Genomic DNA, 8,871 nt, shown 5'->3' on the forward strand with positions numbered 1-8,871 from the left:
GTTTGAACTCATGTCCCTGGATTTCAGGGCTGGTACTTTTTCCCATTGTCCTTATTAATTGATTGATCATGAGCATGGAAGTGACTCTGGGGTCTTAAAGGCTATGCCGGTAGAGAAAAAGCAATAACCTTGTTTTCCCTCTACAGTTTGGTGTCCTGGGCCAAAGTCCACCCTAGTTACAGTGAGTGACAGAAGTGATGAAGGTATGGTTGGAGGCTGGAAAAACTTAGAGACTCCTATTAATATCAGATGGTCTATTTGTCCTCTGAGGACCAGACTAGCTAAATATGGTGATGCAGTTCATCACTAGCAGGTTGGGACCAGTTAGTTTTAATCCCCCAAACTGAAGATTTTCTACTATGGCCTGGAAAGGTTGTGGCCCAGGATGGAGAGTGCCAGTGCCAATGGAACCATGACTCTTTTAAAGTATTTTTAGTTGAAAATGTTTTACTGAGATTTTATATATCCATACAACTTCATCACCTTGGGCCTCATTTTACCCACCTGTAAAATTGAGGGATTTAAATTAGTTGAAAGCTAAGTTTTGCCCACCTCTAGATTTTGAACTTTTGAAGGTTTTGAAGGTAAAGTGAATTCACTAAGAAAGCATAGATAGAGGGTCAACCTTGGAGTCACAAAACATTGGTTTCTATTCTTGCCTCTGACATACCCTGGCTCTGTGACTCTAGGCAAATCAGTGTTTCAGGCACCTCTAAAATCATGAATTGCATAATCGTTGATGATGAGGTAAGGGAATTTCCACAATGGGATTTTACGATACAGGTCATCTCTAAAGGCTTCATGGGAATGTTCAGCAGAGAAAAGGTCCTAAGCATGAAGCTTACCTGGATTTGGGGGTGATGGTACATTTCCTTTTGGGACAAGGTGACAGCCTATGAAGTCTCTTTGAAGATACAGTGACTTATTTTGATGCTGACCAAATCCTTGGGAATGTCCAGAGCTTCTGCTGCTCCCCTGCCCCTATACTCTCCTACTCCTGCCTCTCAGTTTTCAATTTCTCCTCAAGCACCTAGATCTAAAAAGACAGACCTACATCCCACAGGAACCATAAAAAGACCCAGAGGAGGAAACAGCCCCAGGGATCAGGCCAAGTAGAATCATGACATTTTAGAGTTGAATTGCCGTTTCAACATAGAATACCATTGCTGGAAGAAACTTTAGAGTGTAACTAAAGCACAGTGAGCAGTACTTTGCCAAAATGTAGAGGATACTGATAATATTTGTAGGCTTCCTACAACATAGACCCAGTTACAAGAATATGAAATTTAAATTGGGAGTTACCAGATGATTCCTTTCATTTCCCCAGTGGCTGAATTCCTCCCTATCTTATCATACACTATTCTGCTCCTACCATCTCACCACTTCCTGGAGAGGATACAATTTTAATGCTTTCACTCCAACAGAGTTGAGGCAACAATTGCTAGTACAATTTTTATCTTGGTAATACTATATATTCTGGATTCTTTGTATCACAGATGAGGAAACAGAGTTGTTGAGGTAGACTTTTACCTCTTCCATTTGCTCAAAGGAACATAACTAGTAAGTACCAAGACCTGGAGATCAGCCCAAGTCTTTAACTTCCTCACTTTATTGAAAAGAGAATTGAGTTAAGGAAGTAATCACATGGGAAATTCATGGCAATCACAATTAGAAAGTGGGTCTCCGGACTCCTTCTTTTCCAATGGCCATTGCTGTGTTTCATTAAATCTTAAGACTCCCAGTTAAAAAAAATTGAGAGAGTGAAGCCAGGAAGAGCTGTGTTCAAGTTTCATCTCTAATACTGGCTTCGTGATCCTAGACAAGTTGAAATTGTGGAATATATTTCCACTGTAGGGAATTTGTCAGTGCCACAATCCAAAACCAATGCCACGAATTTAGGAACCATGGCGGTTTTATGAACCCCACCCACACAATTATAGATTGTCCAAAGGAACCAAAAACCAAAGGTTTTTGTAGGTTTTTATTTCGACAGGATCTGTTAGATACAGCATACCTTAGAATTGGAGAGGACTTTTGCTGGGCTAACAACAGGAAAGTCTATTCTTCATATTAGCTAACTCTTATAACCCTGCCCTAATAGACCAGACTATCATTACTGTTTCAGTAGTAAGCAGTAAGAAAGCTGATACAAGGGATGTGGTTGCCAGATGATGCTCCAAAACTCAAAGTTACAGAGAAAGGGACAACCTTGCACTCATGCCATGAATTTCCTTGCCAGGAGTTTGGGGATAGCTCTTGGACTTGAACCCTTCACTCACATTATCCATGTCTTCTTATAACCCGATGTTTCTTCTGTTGCTGACCTTACCTTATCTGATGTTTACTTCTTGATTTAGCTTCGTTCAAATTCTGCTTCAAAATCATTTAGCTTTTCTGTGCTTCAGTTTCCTCACCTGAATAATGGGGTAAAGGGGTAGGACTTAATGGCTTCTCAGCTCCAAATTTATGATTCTATTGTCTTTATTATCCATGAGTACATTTCAAATATGAGCTTGCCATTCAAAATTCTCCATTAAGCCTTTTCAGCCTTTTATCATATTACTCTCTTACATGTGCTCTCTGATTCAGTTAAAACTCACCATCTTCCATACCTGTTCTATGTTTTCCAACCTCCAAGTCTTCTTTGCTCATGGTACTTTGCTACGTCTCTTTCTACAGACACCTCACATAGCAAATCCTTTGCACCTCTATTAGGAATTTATCACTTAATATATTATAGTTAGAATTTGAACGTTAAATAAGACATCATGGATGGAATGCTTCAAGGGAGAAAGACCTGAGTTCAAATCTCATTTCTGACACCAGATGTATGACCAATCATATAGCTTCTTAGGATTTATCTACTCAGCCACAGATGGTTTGCAGTCTGCGTTGGTGAAGGAAATTATATCTTCCCACTTCTCTTAGGGTATTTACATACCCTATTATGTATTTGTTTTTGTAGAGGGACTGTCTTATTTAAATATGGTACTTTTTTCAGTGACCAACTTGTGGTGCTCAGTGACTCACAAGGGATGTTTATTAAATTCAGGATTGATTTAGATGGGATAGGATGGGATGGGATGGAGTGGTGGTGGTTTTTTTTTTAATTAATGGAGCTATTGATTGCCTCTCTTCCTTAAATCAATGTGGTCTTAAAATACAGTACCACTGGTAGTCTTGGAGTGATTTCTGAGGGATCCACAGCTGTGGTGAAGGGTGGCTGTGCAGAGTGTCCAGAAACCAGGGATAGTCAAAAAGCTTGTAGATCTTGAGTGAATGCTGCTGCTGCTGCTGCTGCTGCTGCAGGAAAGTGCTTACCAGATCCAGGAAGCACCAGACACACACAGAGAGATGATACTGCTGTCCTAGAAGGCTCCTCTTGGAGTGTCTCACTGTGTCTCAGGGCTGGTCTTAAGCCATGGGGGGAGGCATTGGTGGGAGAGAAGTCCAGGGAAACCTCAAGGAAATCCATATTTGGCATTGTGACTCTGTGGCTCCTTCTTTTCCTCTGTCTTTTTTTCCCCAACTCTAGCTCCAAATTCTTAGTCTGGACCAACCCCCTCTTTGCCTCTTCCTTTGTCTTCCGTCCTCTTGTAATGAGATAATAAAAATATGAGAGGTAGATAGAGGGCCACTATAAAGGTTTTCTTTTGCACCAATAAGTCACAGGGTATTTTTTTGACCATAGAACAAAGGCTTTGCCTTACAAAAAAAATCTGTGACTAAGAATACTCATTGGACCAGAATTTGGAACCCTGTGTTGGAAGATCAGAGATCCAGAGTTGTAAGGGAACTAAGAGGTCATCCAGTCTAACCTCCTCATTTTATGGATGAAACAATGGCATGGAACAAAAGGGGCAAATGATAGCTCTGGAGCACTTGGGTAGTGAGAAGCAGAGCCAGAATTTGAATTCAGTTCCCAAATCCAAATTCAGCACTCTCTCCATGCTGCCAACTTTCTGGCCATGACTAAGGCTTGGACGGGTTTCTATGTTTCTGTTCCCTAATCTAGATGCTGGAAATGACAATGCTTCTGCCATCAACCTCAATGGGTTGTTGGGAAAGTAAGATTAGAACATGGCCCCCAAAGTGGGGCAGTGCCTTTGGTGTACATCTTGTCTGTTTATAATTGTTTGCATGTTGTTTCCCCATTAGCTCCCCAGGAGCTCCTTCAGGGCAGGGACTGGCTTTGCCTTTCTTTGTATCTCCAGGGAGTAGCACAGTGCCTGGTACATTAATAAATCTTGGCTAACCGACTGCTAAAAGCACTGCATGGGTCAGGAATTCAAATCCTGCCTTTGCTACTTACTAGTGACCTTGGCTAAACCAAATCTGTTTGTTTTCCAGAGTCTAATTTTCCTCATCTGCAAATGAGGTCTTTGGACTCTGAGGTCCCTTCCAACCAGAAATCCTGTGTTCTTAAAAGTGTAAACTTCTGGCCAGATGTGAGGGCGTGCTGTGGGTGGCCCTCTATGGCTGAGGCTGGCTTGGAATTCTGGGAGTGAGTTAAGGGGCAAGATTGGGGAAGAAGTTATTGGAGATCCTTGGTGCGGGTGGTGGCTCTGTGGCCCGCCCCTGGTTCCAGGCCGGCTGCCTCGCTGCTCCCGAGGAGGGCTCTGAACAGCTTGCTGCCGGGCTCCCCGCTGTCTCCTGCTCATCCAAGTGAGCTGAGATGACTCCCTTTGTTTGGAATCTGTGGGCGTCATGAACTGGGTTTGGAGGTAATTTGTCTGTCTCCTGCAGCTGGCTGTCATCTCACATCTGCGAACTAGTTTCATTTTCACGGTCATTAAAAAATCCCAGGTCTGACAGGTAGTAAACACACACACACACACACACACACACACACACACACACACACACACACACAAACTTAAGAACAACTCTGGCACCTACAACAATCCATCTAAAAGCATTGATCCCAGGTTCAGGAGACAATAGGGTTAGGGAGACTTAGGAGAAATGGCAGTATAGTATAAAGTGAAAAGCAGACTAGATTTGACATAAGAGAAACTGAGTTCAAATCTTTACTCTGACATTTAATAGCTTAATAAACTGGGACAAGTCAGGTCTGTCCTTGATCTTCAGTTCCTTCCCTGTCAAATGAAGGGGTTGGAATATTTGTTCTATACTCTATACATAGAGGGGAACAGATCATGGGAGAGGTGAGGACAGAGAAATCCTTTCAAGAGGTCCCCTGTAAGGGTGATGAGGATGTATACTGAAGCTGAGCTTGACATCATGCTTATTTTCTCCTAATCTCCCTTTCTATCATTAGGGGCATTTGTAGGACTCTTCTCTGGGAGGGGGAATCCTAGATCCCAAAGAAAACAGTGTCCCCATTTTTTTACCTTACAAAGTGCCACTCTCCACTCTCGCTACCCACTGTCAGTCTTGGAAGCAGTTAACCTCACTCGCTTCCAGCCCATCCAGCTCCCATGTTGGGGTAGTGAGAGCCCTGAAAGGATGATTGAATTTGCCATTCACTTTGACATTCACATCAGGGAGAAGTTGGAAGATCTGGATTTGAATTGTGACTGTCATTAGGCAGCCCTACTCGTGGAGAAGTCACTTCCATGGTTTTGCATTGTCTGCTTCCTATGCCTGGAATGCACTCGCTCCTTACCTCAGTCTCATAGAGACCCTCTCTTCTTGCTGATTAATTGAGAAGGATGAAGTGATACTTTTTGGGTAGCAAAGAGGGCATCAAATTTGGATTTATAGTCTGACTCTATTACTAATTATCTATATCATCTTGAGCACATCTATTTTTTTCTTTTTGTACCTAAGGTTTTTTTTCCCTTTATACAAGGAATTAGATGACTTTTAGGTCCATTCTAACTTTAAATGATAGGTTTTCTAATGACCCTTCCAATTCTAACAGCCTATGGACCTGAATCTGATAAGCTGGCTCTCTCCCTGAAGGAGACCAAAGGTACAGGTTGGAAAATTCCGAAGCCATTCTTGATGGAACCTTCAAATTCTCCTGGTCCACGGCTTAGGGCTGACCAGAGCTGTATTTAGGGTGGGGTACCAAATGTAAAGGGTGATGACAGTATTTGTGGGACATCCCTTCTCCTATCCTATCTTGCTTCCCCCATCCCTTATGTCCATCTCCCCAGTTGAGATATATTGCCTGGGTCCCAGGTTTCTGCTTGTCCCTCTAGGATGGCCTGTCTTACTCCCTACCCTAAACTCATACCACTTGTCCTGGACTTGGTTTGGGATGTAAAAATTCCCAGTTAAGTCTCTGAGGTTTGCATGTTCTCTCCCTGCAGTCAAACCCATTCCAACATCTGTCCCTACACATAGGATCTGTAATGGCATCCTGATGTAATGGAGGAGGGATAATAAGGATCTGGGTTCAGATTAGGTCACTAAGCTGTGTGACCCTATTTCAGTGCTCAGTAGCATCCAATGTTGTTGCTTCTTTTTTTGCAGGGTGACCTGGTAGCATGAGATAGAAGAAGAGCTGGCGTTCAAAGGATGCCTCAGATGAAACATTATGGATCCTACCTATAGGGGACACCAAGTCCGGTGATTCCAAGATTCCTAAGAAGCACGATAAGCCACTTCCTATTCTAAGGGCTAAAGGAGTCATGTAAAGTCCTTGGCTAGGCTGAGGGCATGTGGTTTTTACGGTTCTTTCTATCTCGGACTTCATCAGGATCTCACTTGGGGCTATGGAGTTTGTGGTTTGCTACCTTTGGAGCTGCTGCTGCTTCTGTCTCCTGACCTGTATTGCTTCTCTAAAATGTGCTCAGACCCACCACTCACCGTTGGAGAAGGTATTTAGCCCGGATCCACGGAGCTCTGGCCCAATGCAGGGACCTTTCTCGCAGTTTCTACTCCTCTGCTACCTGGCTGCTCCTGCTTCCTTTGGAATAGAATTCCGAGATTCATGGGGCCTCCTGAGACTTGGCTCCCTGGGCCCTGTGTGTGCTTTTTTCCAGGGGCTGGGTTCAGGCACATCTGGCTGCTGTCAGACTTTGAAATCTTTGGCTCCCGTTCCTGGGGCAGCTGGGAGCAAGACTCAGGCTACGTGGTAGGGGAGGGGAGAGATGATGGGCACTGCTCCCCCAGGGATGATCTCAGGGGAGAGGAGTTTTTGGCCATTGCCGACAGTGCCTTCCCTCCCTCTTCACACAGTGGAAGCCATCTCCATTATGGTCTGCAATCTCTTCTGGGCTCTTGGGGCTGAGGCAGCAGCCAAGGAGGGGGCCAGCACACAGGGGGTTAACCGCTGATTACAGCCTTTGTCTCTGCATCAGTGTACATAATGCGCTCCTCATTTGCATACTGCAGTGTGCGCTCAATTAAAATGAACTTTTAATTTCTTCTAAGTAAATTACTTCTTCCCGGTACGTGACGCGCACAAATGTCAGAATAATGGGAGAGCCTTAATGAGCTGGGAAGTGGAACCAGGAAGGGAGGGGATGCTGGAAATGCCCCCACCCCCAACACACACACACACACACACACATTTAAAAACATACATAGGAACACACATATGTGTGCAGAAACATGCATGCATTAGCATGTACATGCTGAGAACATTCACACACACGGATGATACATACAGTCACAAACTGATCCACAAATATACACAGATCTAGGTACACTAGTCCTTCCAGATTTGTTAAAACCCCATTCCCATCTTAATGGAAACGAAACAAAGAAATCAACTCAATGCTACAATCCTGATTTCAGATGCTTGTTCTCCTGTTCCGGGGAGGGGTGAATTGGTCGAGTGTTGAGTGCAAGGTTGGGGACGTTGAAATCTTCTCTCTTTGATGTGAGGGACTTGAGAAGAGTGGATTATCTGATTCAAATTGGCCCTTTGTCGTGACCCAGGGAAGGACCCACCCATTTAGCCCCAATATTCTCTTTTCCCGACCTTTGCCATCCCAGGTTGTCCAAATTTCAGCACGAGAGTCAGGAGAGCACAAGGAAGACCTGTCCAGTGTGACTGTTTCCCTACAGGGAGATGGGAATCTTCCCCCTGGGTCTCCTTATTGGGTAGCTGGGCTTCCAAGAAGATGGGGCTATTGCTTTGGACTTCATCTCCAGAGACAGAGACCAAGCTAGGAAGATGGAAGCCAGGACAAGTTGAAATGGGAATCTTACTTTTGTCATTTATTTCTTTGTGTAAGTTTCCACTGTGTACAATAAAGGCTATCTCTGTCCTTTTTCACAGGGATTTCAGACATAAGTCAGCATGTTGGGTGGTGGCCCCTCACTTTGTTTGTGCATAACAAGGCCCTTACAAGGTACTGACAGCTATGGATTGACAGGTGACACCCAGTTCCCATGACACTTCTTGCTAGAACAACAGCTGAAGATAGGGCTCTGCCCAAAAGGTCAGATGGGGAAAAGGCTAAGAGAAAGAATCCTCAGGCTCCAGTCTGGATAAGAAGGTAGCAGAGTGAGTTCTATCTCAGACTCAAGTTTCATGTGAGTCTCCCATGGACTTGTGCTATCTGATATTATTATTATCCAAGAGTGACCACACTTCTATTCAGAACTAACTCATCATCAAGAGCACAGTATAATAGAAAAAGCATTGGACCTAAAGTCAAAGATCTAGATTCAAATCCTGTCCCTGGTGCTGAAACAAAGACAACTTAGGATGATAGAAATCAGGGGAGCATAGAATGTCAATAACAACTTTCCCTTCCCTCAGTCATTAGAGCATCTCAAAACAGATTGTCTGTTCTTCTCATATCAAGCCCCTCACTGAAGGTAGAACATTTTAAAATTATTTTTATTATAGCTTTTTATTTACAAAACATATGCATGGGTAATTTTTCAACAGTGACCCTTGCAAAACCTTCTGTTCCAAATTTTTCCCTTTCTCTCCACCCCTTC

The 8,871-nt window shown here is 43.6% G+C and overlaps 1 long non-coding RNA gene across 1 annotated transcript in view; it reads left to right on the forward strand.

Moving 5' to 3' along the window:
• Positions 1–8,302, forward strand: part of LOC141554372 (uncharacterized) — a 35,214-nt gene extending 26,912 nt beyond the window's left edge. Inside the window, exon 3 of the long non-coding RNA XR_012485853.1 lies at positions 6,445–8,302. This is a non-coding gene — a long non-coding RNA (uncharacterized LOC141554372). The remainder of the gene's footprint in view (positions 1–6,444) is intronic.
• Positions 8,303–8,871: the final 569 nt, after the last annotated feature.

This window comes from Sminthopsis crassicaudata, chromosome 2 (assembly GCF_048593235.1).
Source record: "Sminthopsis crassicaudata isolate SCR6 chromosome 2, ASM4859323v1, whole genome shotgun sequence".
In the NCBI taxonomy this organism is placed as follows: domain Eukaryota; kingdom Metazoa; phylum Chordata; class Mammalia; order Dasyuromorphia; family Dasyuridae; genus Sminthopsis; species Sminthopsis crassicaudata.